The sequence below is a fragment of the Macrobrachium rosenbergii genome, chromosome 48 (genome assembly GCF_040412425.1).
Source record: "Macrobrachium rosenbergii isolate ZJJX-2024 chromosome 48, ASM4041242v1, whole genome shotgun sequence".
NCBI classification, from domain to species: Eukaryota; Metazoa; Arthropoda; class Malacostraca; order Decapoda; family Palaemonidae; genus Macrobrachium; species Macrobrachium rosenbergii.
The window spans coordinates 13,862,493-13,877,039 of NC_089788.1; the positions used below are offsets into that span (position 1 = coordinate 13,862,493).

The following is a 14,547-nucleotide window of genomic DNA, read 5'->3' on the forward strand; positions in this document are numbered from 1 at the left end:
GAAACTTTTAACAGTATTATTACAATACTGCATACACTGAGAACTCTCAATAAAAAAAATGTTTTTACAATAAAACGTTTTAATGCTAACCCATTAACCATAAACAACATTTTTCTGCACCTCACTCATCTAGGCTCACTAACTCAAATAGATTGAAGAAGGAACCACAGAGTATTTGTGCCACCCAACTACATTGTGCCATAAGGCCTCACCAACTAGTGTAATTCACTCACCAAGCATAAGAGGCACAAAGACCGGTGCTCCAGGAAATGCTCGCCTCCAGTGTGCCAGGTATAAATATGAAGTTCTGAACATGATGAAGATGAATAACCAAGAGCCCATCCAACCAAAAGTAAATATCAAGGGATTTGTGAGTAACATAACATACGTCAAATCTGGCAATAGTATTCCTATCACTCTTAAGTGACTACTTCCAGTACAGCAGACAGTTCCAAGTTATACTTACATGTACATGGCTTGAGCCTAAAGAGCCTTAATCCTGAACATATGCCAATGTAATGAATAGCTACAATACAAAAATTGTAAGTTTTTCAGAAACTGGACGATTATGACGACTTGTGCATGGGAACATACAAGAAGAAAGTTGAAAGCATTCCATTCTGCAGATATACAACTTGAAAGCCCTCACAGGACAAAGAAGACAGTCCAAGAAGATAAAGGCAAGGCTGGGATACCAAAGAAGGAGCAAGTTGTCCTTGCTGGGAGAATGTCTTGGACATGGACTCATGGGCAAATGAGACTCCCACCAAGGACAAGTGTCTAGAGTGAGATACTTTGCCCAAAACAAGTTTATTGGGAGGCTTAAGGAAAGTAAGGACAATCAGGAATGCTATCTTAACAATAAAACCCAAAAGAGAAGTGTCTTACAGGCTTGTAAAGTGGTCTGGTGAGGCTGCATGGCACTAAAGTCCCAACTTTGAAGTTTAAGACAAATCAGGAATAGACTTGACAAGTGACATAAGAGATCAGATATGTGTCTACAGTTTCCCAAGTTTAAGCCATGCTAGTAAGAGAATGAAGGTGAAATGGAAGAATAACTTTGATATCAGAGAGCTAGCTGCCTGGTAAAGTCAGCTAACATAGGAATAGAGGTCTCAACAGGACAAAAGCATGTTTATTACATCCAGCACTGAAGCTAGATCATTTTCCTAGGTACAGAGTAGTAATAAGAAGACTTGCAGGGGGGTGGCAACAGTTTCCAGAGTTCTCTAAAAACCCACTCTCTCAAAGACTGTTTAGATAATAGCGTGTGAAGATGTAGCAACTGTGAGTGACAGTGAAACCAGTGGAAGTGGGGCTATTTCAGAAGACACCTCCAAGCAAGAAGAAACCTTGAGTAGTCCACACTGAGCTCACAAAGGCCCAAGAACAACCCGAAGTGTTTGCCAATATTTGAAATTTTACCCAGACCTAGCTCAGCAGTCTTTATGGCAGAAATACTTAAGACATCAAGCCCATCCTAAGGCTGGAGCATGGCATCTACTGCCAAAGCTGCTGGGTTAGAGAGCTCAGAACAGTTTATGGTAGTCAGGTATTTATCAGCATGGCAAAGAGATCCAGCAAGGAAGTTTCCAATACCTGCCACAGAGCCCAACATACATCTGCATGAAGGGACCACCCCAACAAAAGAACCTGATGAGTCGTCCTCAGAGTATTTGCCAGGATGATGCAAACTTCTGTTATGAACTGAGGCAGGATGGAAACGTTGTGCCTTCTACCCATGTGAAGATTGTACAGACAAGCAAACAGACGGACACTGACCTTGTACAACATTATTTCCTCAAGTGCCTTGATGAATCTTCTATCAAAAGCATCTTCCTCAAATAAACCCTCATATCCTCCTTTACTTTATCATACCAACTAATCCTCTCCCTCCCTCTTGACCTTTTACCTCCAAGTGGCTCCACCCAAGCCATCTTCACTCCTACTTCCTCACTCATCCTTGCATGTCCAAACCACCTAATTCTTGACTCTCTCACCATATCAGTGATCTTTAACACCCACAACGCTTCCAATTTCCTTATTTTCCAGCCTTTCATGCAGCAAAATCACCAAAATCCACTTCACCATCCTCATTTCTGTTTGCTCCAGTTCCTATTCCTCTTAATGCCCATGTTTTTGAGCCATACATTACAACTGGTCTATGGTACAATATAGTCTCATTTTCAATTTATTTGGCATTACATCCATTCCCCTAAGCTGTTTTAAATCTAAGCCTCTTTTATCCTGTATAATCTATCCCCTTCCTACTTACTGGACACCATAACCCTCAGTTTCACACCTCTATATACCATCCCATTCAACAAATTCCTGCCACTTTCTTACCCTCTTTGCAATTCTTCTTCAGTTTGTGCCATAAGCATCAGATCACCTGCATATAACAATCCTCATAAATTTTCATTCCCAATCCATTCACTCAATATATCCATAACCAGTACAAAGAGAAATGGGCTAGGTGCCAATCCTTGATGTAAACCAACTCTAACTTCAAACATGTCTGTTTTGCCACAGGTTATTATGCTGTCCTTCTTTTTATACATCATTTCAACCAACCTAACCAGTTTTTCCAATACTCTACTCCTTGTAGATCAAAACACTGGTATTTTAACAAATGACGTCTCCTTGTGACATCTGTATGTTAGAGAAACAAGAGAAAATGAAGTACACAAAGCAATGGTCAATGACCACTTTTTACTTTTTCTTTAGGCCTGGGATAAAAATGATATTTTAATGATAAAATAAAGTTTGTTCATACTTACCTGGCAGATATATATATAGCTGTATTTCTCCGAATCCGACAGAATTTCGAAAACTCGCGGCACACGCAGTGTGGCCAGGTGGTTAGTACTCATTCCCGCCGCTGGAATCGGGAACCATTCCCATTTTCTATTCAGATTTTCTAGTGCCACTGTCTCCTGAGGGGAGGTGGGTGGGCACTATAATTATATATATCTGCCAGGTAAGTATGAACAAACTTTATTTTATCATTAAAATATCATTTTGTTCATGAAACTTACCTGTCAGATATATATATAGCTGAATCCCACCATTGGAGGTGGGAAGAGACAGAATAGGATTTAGGAAACAAATAAATGTAGGCGATTGACGCCTTGGTTCCTTACCTGTTAGCATAGCTGACTTCGAGGTTACTGTCACCCAAGCCTGCTTCTGCTTTATTAGAGTCTCCAGCAAGGTAGGGACCTATAAAGCTGGTGAGTTCTAGATGACCTGTCCACGGGGGCGTGACCACAATGGGACTAGATCATACGACCATACTGAGAGGGAAAAGGAGCAACGACCAACCACCTGACCGAGCCTATCTAGGCCATTGAACCTAACATAGGCTAACGATTGGGACGTCCACTTTGGTGGCCACCCAACAACCAAAAATACAAAAGAAAGATTAAAAAATACTCCCTAACCTCTAAAGGATAGGATGAGTATTGCTCTCTTCCCCCAACATTGTGTCTGCGGAAACGTATGGTCCCAGCGAAGAGCAGTCTTCGAAAGTCGTCTTCACATCCCTCAAGTAATGCGAAGCGAACACTGAATTACTTCGCCAGAAGGTGGTACCCAGAAGATCGTTAAAGGACATGTTCTTCTGGAAAGCCACCGAAGTTGCAATGGCTCTCACTTCATGAGCCTTGACTTTCAGAAGTCTCATATCACTGTCTTGGCAGGTAGAATGAGCCTCTCTGATTGTGCTTCTCAAAAAGAATGCCAGAGCATTCTTGGACATTGGTAAGTCAGGTCTTCTAACCGAACACCACAGATTGTCCGACGGGCCTCGACTTTCTTTCGTCCTGGCTAAGTAGAATTTGAGAGCCCTGACAGGGCACAGGACTCTCTCTGATTCTTGTCCAAGAATCTCCGTCAAACCTTTGATTTCAAAAGTCTTGGGCCAAGGGTTTGAAGGATTTTCGTTCTTGGCTAGGAACAAAGGACTTAGGGAGCATACGGCATTGGGTCCTCTAAAGCCAATGTGCTTGCTTATGGCTTGAACTTCACTAACTCTCTTCGCCGTCGCCAGAGCAGTTAGGAAAATAGCCTTCCTAGTCACATTCTTGAGGGAAGCCGAAGACAGAGGTTCAAAAGTACTTGACATAAGGAACTTCAGGACAACATCCAGGTTCCAGGGAGGCGTCCTGGGCTGAGGAACCTTGACAGTCCCAAAGGATCTCAAGAGATCGTGAAGATCCTTGTTGTCGGCCAAGTCTAGGCCTCTAATTGTTGAGACTGCCAGTTTTTCCTTCTTCCGGAGATGAAGCAGGAAGTCTGCTATTTGCGGCACAGAGGTAGTGGTCGAGGAAATCCCGTTGCTCCTGCACCATTTCCTAAAATTGGCCCACTTAGATTGATAGACCACATTTGATGAGGGTCTCCTGGCACTGGCAATAGCCTTTGCCACTGCTCTCGAAAACCCCCTCGCTCTTGCCAACTTCGTGATAGTCTGAATGCAGTTAGATTCAGAGCGGGGAGGTTTTTGTGGTATCTTTCGAAATGGGGCTGCCTGAGAAGATCTACCCTCAGGGGAAGCGTCCTTGGGAAGTCCACCAGGAAGGTCATGACCTCTGTGAACCACTCCGCTGCTGGCCAAAAGGGGGCTATTAAAGTCATCCTCGTTCCTTCCGACGCTGAGAACTTCCTGATTACTTCTCCCAGAATCTTGAAGGGAGGAAAAGCGTAGAGATCTAGGCCTTTCGAGTCCCAGAGGAGGGCATCTACTGCTATTGCTCCTGGATCTAGAACAGGAAAGCAGTAAAGAGGGAGCCTCTTTGTTCTGGACGTCGCAAAGAGGTCCACTAGGGGACGTCCCCATAACCTCCAAAGTTCCAGAAACACCTCCTCATGAAGGGTCCACTCGGTCGGTAGAAGTTGATGCTGCCGACTGAGAAGGTCCGCGCGGATATTCTCCACGCCTGCAATGAGCCTCGTAAGGATCGTGATCCCCCGTGCATGGGTCCAAAGCAGGATCTCCTTCGCGAGTACCCCCGTTTCTTGAGGTAAGCAAGGGCTATGGTGTTGTCGGAATTCACTTGAACCACCCGGCCTGACACTCGGTTCTCGAAGAATTGAAGGGCCAGTAGGATAGCCCCTAATTCCTTGAGACTGATGTGCCAGGACACCTGTTCCCCTCTCCAGGTGCCTGACACTTCTTCCCCTCCTAGTGTTGCTCCCCATCCCTCCCTGGATGCGTCGGAAAACAACACTAGGTCGGGGCTCTGAAGGCGTAGAGAAACCCCTTCTGCCAGTTTTAAGGGGTCAAGCCACCACCTCAGGTGATTCTTGACAAAGGGAGAGATCTTCAAGGTCTCCTCCAGATCCTCCTTGTCCATCCAGTTCTCCGCCAGGAAAAACTGGAGCGGCCTGAGATGAAGTCTTCCCAGGGAAACAAACTTCTCCAGCGAGGAAATGGTCCCCAGCAAACTCATCCATTCCCTCAACGAGCATGTTTCCTTCCCTAGAAAGGACGAGACTTTTTCTAAGCAATGCTGTTGACGTTCTTGGGATGGAAAAGCTCGAAAAGCCACTGAATCCATCTGAATCCCCAGATAGACGATGGACTGCGTCGGGATCAGATGGGACTTTTCTTCGTTCACTAGAAGTCCCAGGGACTTCGTCAATTCCAACGTCGAATTCAGGTCCTCCAGACACTTTAACTGAGAAGAGGCTCGGATGAGCCAGTCGTCCAGGTAAAGCGATACGCGAATACCCGCCAAGTGAAGCCACCTCGCCACATTTCTCATGATAACCGTGAAGATCATGGGAGCTGTGCTTAGTCCGAAGCAAAGAGCTCTGAATTGAAAGACTCGTCCCCCCAGTACAAACCTCAGGTACTTCCTTGACTGTGGATGTATGGGAACATGAAAGTATGCGTCTTGTAAGTCCAGAGAGACCATCCAATCTCCTGGTCTTAACGCTCCGAGAACAGACTGGGACGTTTCCATCTTGAACTTCTCTTTTACAATGAAGCGGTTCAGTCTGCTTATGTCTAGGACCGGTCTCCATCCTCCCGACTGTTTCGGAACTAAGAACAGTCGGTTGTAGAAACCCGGCGAGTCCAGCTCCAGAACTTGCTCCACAGCTCTTTTCTCGAGCATTTGCTCCAAGAGGTCTAAAAGGATCTGTTGCTTCTCTCGATGGTAGGAGGGCGACAGATCCCTGGGCGACGTGCACAGGGGTGGCGAATCGAGAAAGGGGATCTTGTATCCTTTCTCTAGAACTTCTAGGGACCAGGAGTCCGCCCCCTTCGCTCTCCAGGCTCCCGCAAATGAAAGAAGCCTGGCTCCCACAGGTGCCCCTAGGTTTCGATGGGGCTGCTCCTCTGGAAAAACCTCTTCCTCGCGGAGACGATCTCGAGGAAGAAGCTCCTCCACGAAAGGGCTTCTTCTTCTTGGAGGACAGAACCGACGACAACGTAGAAGGGACTGAAGGACGTCTAGAGGAGTGGGCCAAGAGGTCTTGCGTGGCCTTCTCCTTTAGACTAGCGGCGAGGTCCTTGATTAAAGACTGGGGGAAGAGATGGCTCGACAAAGGGGCGAACAATAATTCTGCCCTCTGCGACGGAGAAACTGACTTGGAGGTAAAATTACAGTACAAGACCCTCTTCTTCAAGAGGCCTGTACAAAAGTGGGAAGCCAGTTCCTCTGAGCCATCCCTGACGGCCTTGTCCATGCAATTCAGAACGCTGGACAGCTCCCCCAGGCTGATCGAGTCGGGGCTTCTAAGCTTGAGGTCCAAAGCTCCCAAACACCAGTCCAAGAAATTAAAAACTTCCATGGTGCGGAAGAGTCCCTTAAGATGATGGTCTGTCTCCGACATCGTCCAAGAAACCTTAGCAGCAGACAGGAGGGACCTTCTGGGAGCGTCGACTAGGCTGGCGAAATCTCCCTGAGACGAAGAAGGAACTCTAGAGCCGACGTCCTCCCCTGTCTCGTACCACATACCTACCTTGCCGCTAAGCTTAGACGGAGGCAGGGCAAAAGAAGTCTTGCCATGGGTCTTCCTTTCCTCCATTCAGGTGTTAACCTTCTTGAAGGCCTTCTTCGTAGCCAGAGATGAAGTCATTTTCACAAACCCCGGCGCTCGTCTCGTTTTGGACGAAGCTAACTGCGAAGGAGGAGAGAGAGGAGCCGAGGGTTTGAATTTATCACCGAACAAGCCCTTAAGAAGACCGGTTAACACCTGGTAGTCGGAAGACAAGGAAGCAGAAGGTTGCTCGATGTCCGCAGGCTCCAACTCGCCAGAGACTTCTCCCTCATCAATGAGCAAAACTAGAGAGTCACCCAAAACCTTTGGAGAACGAAGGCCTTGAGGTCCGATACGGAGGAGGGATCTTCTCTTCCCTGCAGGCTCTGATTGCTCTGGAGCGTCCCGACGAGCGACTAAAGAGGCGTCCTGGCGAGCGTCCTGAAGAGCGTCCATCCGGGCGTCCAGCCTGGAGTCCAGCCGAGCGTCCTGCACGGTAGCGAGAGGAGCGTCCTGACGAGCAGCTACCGAGGCGTCCTGGGTAGCTGCTTGCGAAGCGTCGCGTTGATGACGAACGTTACGATGGGGAACTCGCGAGCCGTGAGGACGACAGGGCGATGAAGCAGGTGACGGTGACGAAGAAAAAGGAGCAAGAGAGGGGGACTTCCTGGACTTCTTGATGGGCAGCTTCAAGTCCTTGCGACAACGACGCGGTTCTGCTTCCCTCTCTGCAAGAAGAGAGGCCAACTGACGCTGCATATCCAGCAATATTCTCTTGGATGGAGAGGTCTCATATCTGGGGGGAGAGCCGATCCTGTGGGAAGACGAGGGGCGAGGGGACGCCTTCTTCCTCCTCACGGGAGCTAAAACAGCTCTCTCCTTGGAGCGACTGGGACGCTCACAAACGTCCTCATCTGACGACGTCCTGGTCCTCTTCTGTGGCGGGAAAGCTTCAAAATACTCCAAAGACGGTGAAAACTGACGTGAAGCGTCCTCTTCTCTGAAGCTCCTCTTCAGCGGGCGAGAGTCCTTCCGAGAGTTCCACCCCTTACGAGGGGAGGACGCCTCAGAGGACGAAAAGCAGTCCTTAAGGATACGTGCCGGAGCACGATCCTTGGCAGCCTGGGAAGCGACAGGACCTGCCGAAGGGACGCCAGATCAGTGGGAAGCCCCCGTAACCCTCTTACGGCTTTCGACATGCCTTCTCCCTGAGTCCTGGGAGTCTGACAGAGGTCCAGGCCTAGAAGCATTATGGGGCCGATCTGACGCCCCCTCCACAACACTAGGGGGAACACTACACTTCACAGCACTTTGAAGCGATGTCACTTTAGTTTCGAGAGCACGGATGGTGTTCATGATCTCCGTCAGGGCCAAACCCTCCGCAGACACAACCTCATGGCCCGAAGGCAAAACCACAGGGACAGGTGCAACAATGTCTACATTAGAGTTATCAGGAGAGGAATTAGTACCCTGACTCTTACACACACTCCTGGAGGAAGACCTCCTGATCCTGTCATGCTCCAACTTACGAACATAGGAATCATACAATTTCCAGCTCGCATCAGACAAAGGCTCACACTCCTTGCAGCGATCATTGATCAAACATACATGCCCCCTACACCTCATGCAAACCGAGTGAGGGTCTACCGAAGCTTTCGGTCGCCTCACCTTACACTCACTCACACAACATACTCGAAAGCTAGCAGAACTAGTTCCAAACATTATTCAAAGAGCAGTCATAAGCAAAATCAAAAACAGTCCACAAAAAAAGCGTATGCTAATCCACAATCCAAAGTCCAAAAACCAAAAGTCAAAGAGAATACTTAAGTGGAAAACTATGCAAGTTAACGAAATCCAGAGACGGAGGTACTGCAAACAGGTGTTGACAGTACCGGCGACAGAGAAAATCTGAATAGAAAATGGGAATGGTTCCCGATTCCCGCCTCCCAGCGGCGGGAATGAGTACTAACCACCTGGCCACACTGTGTGTGCCACGAGTTTTTTAAATTCTGTCGGATTCGGAGAAATACAGCTATATATATATCTGACAGGTAAGTTTCATGAACAAACTAAGAATTGTATCTTGTCCAGTCAGCCTGGGAAAAACATACCCAATACGCCTTCATGAAGAAAGAAGTAAAAGAATGCGTACCACACCACCCCCTGCGAATACTTGAAACCCCTCTAAAAACACTTAGAACTGCCCATTTTGATAGTTTAAACACAAGAAAAACCCTGTAAAAATGCTTATACCTGAGTATTTTAATAGTTTTATCACAAAAAGTGCATTTATTCCTGAAAATGATATGAAAATACAGTAATTAGTGAATATTTCTCAGTGAAAAATACAGCGAATGGGGGAATTTTCCACAAATAATGGCTAGATATGTTCCACAGAGAAACCCGCGAATGTGTGAGTCCGCGAATCATGAGAACGCGAATATGATATTTTTATGATAAAATAAAGTTTTGTACATACTTACCCGGCAGATATATACTTAGCTATAGTCTCCGACGTTCCCGACAGAATTTCAAAACTCATGGCACACGCACAGGTAGGTCAGGTGATCAACCATACCCGCGCTGGGTGGCGGGAATAGGAACCATTCCCGTTTTCTAATCAGATTTTCTCTTCCACCTGTCTCCTGAGGGGAGGCTGGGCGGGCCATCAATCATATATATCTGCCGGGTAAGTATGTACAAAACTTTATTTTATCATAAAAATATCATTTTTGTACATGCAACTTACCCGTCAGATATATACTTAGCTGAATGGCACCCTTGGAGGAGGGCAAGAGACAGAAAATAACTAAAAAACGGGAAACAACATATGTTGTAGGATAAACAAAAAACCATGGTTCTTACCTGATTGGGCAGAAGACTTCATGGATACTGTCTATGAGTCTGCTTGCCTCAGGAGCTTCAGCGAGGATGTGACCTGTGACTGACAGCCCTTCTGGATCGTGCCAATGGGGGATGACCCACTAACATGGCCGAGCCTATAGCGGATCGTGTCAAAGGGGGCTGACCCACTTACATGACCGAGCCTACACCTGAATCGTATCAATGGGGGCTATCCCTCTTACATGACAGAGCTAGGTGTCCATACAAAAATACAAGGAACATGACAACCAATCCCGACCACCTGACCAATCCTAACCTTGTTAGTGATAAGAATTGAAAGGGGAAGCATAATTCCATCACCCTCTTTCAACCAACCATAAAAAACACACACCACCAAGCCTTAAAAACAACTGAATTAACTAAACTAAATAGGATTGGATTCAGCTCCCTGTCCCAGCACAGAATCCGCAGATACGTAAGCTCCTAGAGAAGCACTTATCATACGTTACTCTAATATCTCGTAAGTAATGAGATGCGAACGTTGAATTACACCTCCAATAGGTTGCCTCTATAATAGACTGGAGAGACAACGTCTTGTGAAAAGCCAAGGATGTAGCAATGGCTCTCACTTCGTGTGCTTTCACTCTAAGGAGCTTAAAGTGCTCATCTTCACACGAGATATGCGCTTCCTTGATGACGTCCTTAATAAAAAAGGACAGCGCATTCTTTGAGATCGCTCGTGAAGGATTCCTGACAGAGCACCAAAGACTTTCAACCGATCCTCCCAGTAATTTCTTCTTTTCTAAGTAGAATTTAAGGCTCCTGACAGGGCATAGAGTCCTCTCCAACTCATGTCCCGTCACAGAAGAAAGACTTTTTAATTCAAAGGTTCTTGGCCACGGTTTAGAAGGATTCTCATTCTTCGCTAGGAAGAATGGTTTAAAGGAGCATATAGCCGAACCTTCCTTAAAACCAACTTTGCCGTCTAAGGCTTGTATTTCACTTATTCTCTTAGCTGAGGCAAGGGCAAAGAGGAAAAGTGACTTCCTGGTGAGATCCCTGAAGGAAGCTTGATGAGGAGGTTCGAATTTTTTAGACATTAAGAATTTCAAAACTATGTCTAGATTCCAACTGGGAGGTTTCGAAGTCATGAATTTTGACGTTTCAAAAGACCTTATAAGGTCATGAAGGTCTCTGTTTTCGAGATATTCAGATCTCTGTGTCTGAAAACTGAAGATAACATACTCCTGTATCCTTTAATTGTGGATACAGCGAGGTTGCAATGTTCCCTCAGGAAGATAAGGAAATCAGCAATGTTTGTCACAGAGGTACTGGAAGAGGATATCTTATTGGTCCTGCACCATCTTCTAAAGACCTCCCACTTCGACTGGTAGACGAGAAGGGTTGAGGATCTCCTGGCTCTTGCAATAGCCTTCGCAGCTTTGTGCGAAAAACCCTTCGCTCTGACCAGACCTTCGATAGTCTGAAGGCAGTTAGACTGAGAGCGGGAGATTCTTGTGGAATCTGTTGAAGTGGGGCTGTTTGAGAAGATCGTTCCTGTGTGGAAGCGATCTTGGAAAATCTACTATCCATTCCAGTACCTCTGTGAACCAATCTTGAGCTGGCCAAACGGAGCTACCAGGGTCAGTCTCGCGCCTTCCGACGCACGCAAACTTTCTTACCACTTCTCCCAGGATCTTGAATGGGGGAAAAGCATACCCGTCTAATCCTGTCCAATCTAGGAGAAGACTGTCTATTGCAACCGCTCTCGGGTCCGATATCGGAGAGCAGTAGTTTTCTAGCCTTGCATTCCAGTGGGTTGCAAATAGGTCGATATTCGGCCTTCCCCACAGGTTCCACAGTCTTTCGCAGACTTCTGAATGGAGAGTCCACTCTGTGGGAAGGACCTGATCCTTCCTGCTGAGAAGGTCGGCCCTCACATTCCTCTCTCCCTGTACAAATCTGGTGAGGAGTCTGATCCTCCTCTCCTGAGCCCATAACAGCAACGTTTTTGCCGTTTCGTAAAGGGAGAAGGAGTGTGTTCCTCCCTGTTTTCTTATATAAGCCAGGGCAGTAGTGTTGTCTGAGTTCACTTGGACTACTTGTCCTGAGACAAGGAACTCGAACTTGATGAGAGCCAAATGTACTGCTGATAGCTCTTTCTTGTTGATGTGCCAGTTCACCTGGTCTCCCTCCCAGGTGCCTGACACTTCTCTCGACCCTAGTGTTGCCCCCATCCCGACTCCGAGGGCGTCTGAGAACAACACTAGGGTAGGGCTCGGTAACTGAAGAGACAGTCCTTTGCATAATTTTCGAGGTCTAACCACCAGTTGAGATCCTCTTTTATCTTGTCCGAAATTTGGAACAAAGTTGCTAAGTCCTGAGACTTCTGGTCCCATCTCTCCTTTAGGTAAAACTGAAGAGGTCTCAGATGAAGTTTTCCCAAGGAGACGAACTGTTCCAGCGAGGAAATGGTCCCCAGCAGACTCATCCACTCCCTCTTGAACAATGTTTTCTCCTTAGAAAAACTGTCACCTTTTCTATGCAGCGATCTATTCTCTCTTGGGATGGAAAGGCTAGAAAATCCCGAGAATCCATCAGAATCCCCAGGTAAACAATGCTCTGCTGCGGAACAACCTGGGATTTCTGTAGGTTTACTAATAGTCCAAGGGACTGTGTCATATTTAGGGTGATCGACAAGTACTCCAGACAACTGTCCTTTGATTGAGCTCGAATCAGCCAATCGTCGAGATACATTGATATCCTCACTCCCTCTAAGTGAAGCCAGCGTGCCACATTCCTTAAGATGCCCGTGAACACTTGTGGGGCCGTCGAAAGACCGAAGCACAGGGACCTGAATTGAAAAACTTTTCCCCGAATCACGAACCTCAGGAACTTTCTTGTGAGGGATGAATGGGAATGTGGAAGTAAGCGTCCTGCAGGTCCAGGAGACCATCCAATCCCTGGACGAAGAGCTGCAAGAACCGAAGAGGTAGTCTCCATTTTGAATTTCGTCTTGATTACGAAGAAATTCAGGGCGCTACATCCAGAACCGGTCTCCAACCCCGAGGATTTTGGAACCAGAAAAAGACGGTTGTAAAACCCGGGGAATGGAGGTCTTGAACGGTTCTATTGCTTCCTTTTCTAACATTTGTTCCACTGCTAGAAAAAGAGCCTGGTTCTTGATGGGATCCCTGTAGCTGGCGGATAACTCCTGGGAGTTGATGTTAAGGAGGACTTTCCCTGAAGGGGATAAGGTAGCCTCTTCTTAAAATGGAGAGGGACCAGTCGTCCGCCCCTCTCTGTGCCCAGACCTCGGCCGGTGTAGCAGTCTGGCACCCACTGTCGTCTGGAGTACTCGTTCTTCATTTGGTCCTTCTGATAGGACGAGAGGAAGACCTTCCTCTTCTCTCTGGTCTTTTGCTCCTGAAGGAGGATCTGGACGAAGGACCACCTCGAAAAGGGCTCCTGAAAGGGAGCCTTCTCCTTCTTGGCGAAAGGGACGGCAGGTCTGACCCTCTTCGATGACTGGGCCAAAAGGTCCTGTGTCGCCTTTTCAGATAACGAAGAGAAATCTCCTTCACCAAATTTTGAGGAAAAGGTGAGGAGAAAATGGAGCAAACAGAAGAGAGGATCTCTGAAGAGGAGACACAGACTTCGTGAGGAAAGAGCTGAATACTGACCTCTTCTTCAGAATAGCAGCTCGAATAAGGCAGCAACTTCCAGCGGAACCGTCCCTCACTGCTTTGTCCAAGCAAGACAAAACACTCACGAAGTCATCCATACACAGGAATTCGGGATCCCGAGTCCTGTTGGCCAAAGCTCCAAGAGACCAATCCATAAAGTTGAAGACCTCCACAACTCTAAAAAGACCCTTGAGGAGATGGTCCATTTCACTCATTCCCCAAGTCGCCTTCGCTGAAGAAAGGGAAAGTCTCCTGGAGGAGTCAACCAGATTAGAGAAAATCTCGTCAGCTGATGTGGGGAGCCCCAACCCCATAGGCTCCTTGGTCTCATACCACATTCCTGATTTTCCCAAAAGTTTCAAAGGAGGGAAAGAGAAAACCGTCTTGCTTGCATCCTTCTTAGATTGCATCCACTCCCCGACTCCTTTAAAGGCCTTCCTCATCGAAATCGTAGGGCGCATCTTGACGAACGAAGAGGGTCTAGTTGACTTGGTGCTGTCCCACAAAGATCCCGGAGAAGGAGGGGCAGCATGACAAAGAGAATCTCCAAACTCCTGAATTAGAACCGAAGCCAACCGTTTGTAATCCGAAACTCCAGCGTCCTTAGGAGAATCCTCTTCTGAAACTTCCTCCAAAGCAGCAGGCGGAGAGGAAGGCTTAAGAGAAGAAGAGCGCCTATCAGGCGAAGCGAGCCTGGAAGGAGAAGCACTCCTGTCCAACGAAGAGCGCCTACCAGGAGAATGGCGCCTGACCCCGGACAGGCGCCTGACAGGAGAGGGGGTCCTGTCCACTGATGAGAGCCTTCCAGGAGGGGAGGCCCTAAAACGAGGGCGCTTGGTAGGAGAGCGGCGTCTGCCGGAAGGAGGGAGCTTGGAAGACGACGAGCGCCTGCCCAAAGGAGAAGTACAGTGAGGCGAAGTGCGCCTGGAAGGAGAGGCGCTTCTCTCCGATGACGAGCGCCTGGAAGAAGTGCGCCTGCTGGGAGACTGGCGCCTGTTCGGCGAAGAGCGTCTACGAGACGAAGAAA

General features: G+C 47.4%; 1 protein-coding gene across 1 annotated transcript in view; it reads right to left on the reverse strand.

The window, feature by feature from the left end:
- The window catches only part of crm (cramped chromatin regulator), a 121,925-nt gene that overhangs the window by 65,644 nt on the left and 41,734 nt on the right, over positions 1 to 14,547 (reverse strand). The window lies entirely within an intron of this gene.